Source organism: Terrapene carolina, unplaced genomic scaffold (assembly GCF_002925995.2).
Source record: "Terrapene carolina triunguis isolate 2854851 unplaced genomic scaffold, T_m_triunguis-2.0 Scaffold192, whole genome shotgun sequence".
In the NCBI taxonomy this organism is placed as follows: Eukaryota; Metazoa; Chordata; order Testudines; family Emydidae; genus Terrapene; species Terrapene triunguis.
This window is the reverse complement of record NW_020664543.1, coordinates 16,291,311-16,294,643: the sequence shown is the minus strand read 5'-3', so window position 1 is coordinate 16,294,643 and position 3,333 is coordinate 16,291,311. Positions and strand designations below refer to the sequence as shown.

Sequence of the window (3,333 nt, the reverse complement as noted above, 5' to 3'; positions counted from 1 at the left end):
GCTTTCCTGCTGCAAATGGGCACCAGTCTGAACACCCTCCTCCCCAACCTCTGGGAAAGGTCTGTTTAGATCCAAGCCTTGTGCCTACCCCTACGGTGGACCCTGCAGTATCTCTAACAGTAAAAAAGAGACAGGACTCAATCAGAATGAATGTAAAGTAGATTCTTTAGTGAGGATGCCGCAAACAGCCCGTCCCTTTGGTTCCCCAGCTCCCAGCCTGGGCTGGCACAAAGGGCTTCCCCGAGCCTTGTTCGCACTGAGCAGTCACATGAAGAATGACTGTTCCCACCACAGGCTGGTCTGAACACTCCCACACATGGGGAAAGGCTGCATTTAGTCTTTGCAGCTCAGGCCCACAATACCCACCTGCAGATCGTTTCGTATCCCAGCCTGCAGCTCTGCCTAGAGTGGTTTATTATACAGTCAGTGGCTGGAGGCCGTGCCTGGGATCATTTTGCCTTGCCGTGTAGGGGTCTGTTCCCCCCGCACTTGGTTACGAATGGAGAGAATACTGTACACTTGAACCGCGTTGCTTTCGGTATCAGGATTTCACTGCTCAGTTTCACACCCCAACAGGGCCGGGTTACAGCTCTTCCCAGTTATGAGAATATTAGCAGCAGCAGCGGGATCTTCGCATCCCCCTCTCCCCCAAATAACCACTCTGATCAGGAGAGGGACCAGGGACCTCTTGGTTCCCTGCATGGTCCCATTATGATTAGAAGTCTAGATGAAGCCTAACTGTATCCTGTAACTGGGCTAAAGCTTCAGACAATCCCAGTTACAGTAGGTCGCATTTACACTATAGCTTTTAACCACTTTGTAACCAAGTCCCCCTGACTCAGGTATAATGGCATCACAGACTTAGCCTAAGGGCTTGTCTACACAGGGAAAGTGACTGTCATAGCTATAGTGGAATAACTATAGACATTACAAGCCCTAAGAGAGGAAGTGGAGTTTGTTCTCCATGGCCCATTTGACCCACAGCCTCCCTGCTGAGACTGCTTAGCGAATGTAGACCATCAAACTTGTTCCACACAGCCCTTTGAATGGCCCTGATGACAAGCTATTACTGGTCTGGGCTGAATGAACCTCACAGTTTCAGTGCCTACAGCTGGTCCTGCGGTTAAGGCACTGATGCAGGACCCAGAAGACCTGTGTTCAGTTCATAGGTGTAACCTCTCTCAGTTCACCATCTGTAAAATGGGGAAATAATCCTCTTTGTCAGTTGTGTCTAATTAAACTGTAAGTGCTTTGGGGGAGGGACTATCTCCCACTAAGTATATGTCCACAGTACAGTGAAGCCCTGATCCTGGCTGGGGCCTTAAGGCACAGCTATAAGTAAAATAATTATGTCTAAGGCCAAGGTGCAAACTGTGGCATGGGGTCAATTATTTACAACAACAAGTTGTACGGCAAAACTGGGAAATGATTCCTCAAATCAAAGAGCGCCACAAGTAAAACCCATACACGGATCTTAACTCGACAATGAAAGATTTCTGCTAGAAACCAACTTCATCTTTAGAAACGGAACCAGCTTAAATTTAGGATTAAAAAAAAAACAACCCCAAACAAACCCCAAAACCATAAGCCTGTATGCCATACACAGAATATTTCCTACTCTTTAATTTATCCTCTTCTTTAAGCCATTTTTGCAAGAGCAAACACTAATTACTCTATAATCCAGCTCCCAGAGTAAACTTGGCTCCAGTATCTGAGGCTGATTTTGGAAGAAGGGCCACCTTACAAGGGAACAAAGCCCTGATGCAATCAAACATCTGATGATACTCGAAGTGGCTCTGCATTAGCTGCCACTGAACATGCCTGGACATGAGCAGCTATTCCAATAAGCCCCACCCTACCCTGTCTCTGCTATTCACTTCCAGTCTCCCCAGCCCAGAGCATCAACACTGCGCTCTGTTCTATGGAGCAGCAAACCTCGACAGGTCTCCTTTCCCATCAGGCAGTAACATGGGACGTTCCTAAGAGAGGGTGAAAGCCACATAAAGGTCCTGAAGATGCAGACAGAGGTAACGTAAAATAATACTTAGCTCTTTTATTGGCACAATTCTAGCAGTAACCAAGTCATCCTCAGGACACCGGGGCAAGGTGAGTAAATAGCACATCATAATATATTCAGTGAATGCTAATGCAGACCACTTAAAACACAGAGGCAAAGTTAAGAAAAATGTATTTCCTGGGGCTGGAGAGTTACTGACTCCTTAGAGCCATGGATAGATACTACAGAAGGTAGGTAGGTAGGTGGGGTGTGTGTGTGTGTGTGTGTGTGTATTCATGATTCCCTCCCTCTGCCTTTTGTCCTTACAAGTAACACTACCCACTTATGACACTCTTTGTACTTCCAAAGCCCTGTACAAACATTAGCTAATTAAGCCTAATTATGCTCTGGTGAGGTAGAACCTAAGGATTATTATCCCCTTTCACAGGATCGATATTACTGACAGAAACAAATTATGAATAAACTCCTCCTGCTCTCAGTGCAGGATTATTCCTGTGAATTAGTCCAGTTCCAGCTTTCAGTAACACAGCCCCCGGGCTCCCTCGTCCCGATTGAAATCTCTCCCGCTCAGGAAGGTTTTCCGGGTATTCACTCTAAAATTCCCATTTCTTAACTTCACCCCCTTGCTTGTAATGACCACTATGCTGCTAGCCTCCTATGGGCAAAGGGAGGCAGAGAGAGGTTAAGCCCCAGCCCCTCTTGGGGGCACCTAACTCCCACGGATTGCTGGGGGCAGAGCCCGAGCCGAAGAGAGAAACGCTCCCGTGGGAGAGAGAGGAATTGCCACAGCGTTTTCTGTGCCCAGTGAACCGGCTGTTCCCAGACCAGAGACGCCTCCCTCCATGCTGAGGGCAGGGCGCGGCCTGGGGACCTGCCGGGGGAGAGGAGTAGTGGTGGGTGGGTCTGTCTGTCTGTCTGTGGGGAGGGGAAGAGACTTTCTCCACCCCACGTGCCTTAACAACCAACGTCCCGCCCGCCCCAATTAGCCTGGCCATGCCTTTCCCCTCCTCCCAGCGCAGCCCCGCCCCGTTCCCATTAGCCCCGCCCACCTCCCCAGGTAGAGGAAGGGAGGGTGGCGAGTTCCGCCTAGTTTCTCCTTTAGCCGGCCCGAGGGACGGGACGGATCCTGTGCGGGGCACGGAGGTGAGTTGGGCTCCGCTGCCTCTGAGGGGTCACGGGGGAGTGGTGGGGCAGGCGGGCGGGGGGAGTTGTAAAGGGCAGCTGTAAGGGGGCAGCTAAGGGGATTGTAAGGGGGTAGAGAGGGGAGCTCAAGGGGGCAGGGAGAGGAGGGCAGTGTAGGGGGAAGGGGGCAGGGA

The 3,333-nt window shown here is 50.3% G+C and overlaps 1 protein-coding gene across 2 annotated transcripts in view; it reads left to right on the top strand.

The window, feature by feature from the left end:
- Positions 1-1,963: 1,963 nt before the first annotated feature.
- The window catches only part of RHBDF2 (rhomboid 5 homolog 2), a 78,001-nt gene continuing 76,631 nt past the window's right edge, over positions 1,964-3,333 (top strand). Inside the window, exon 1 of one of the 2 annotated variants that reach the window (XM_026654430.2) lies at positions 1,964-2,027. The gene's annotated coding sequence lies outside the window, so the exon portion shown is untranslated. Of the gene's footprint in view, positions 2,028-3,090; positions 3,161-3,333 lie in introns of those variants that run through there. The other variant, XM_026654429.2, reaches the window with a different exon arrangement.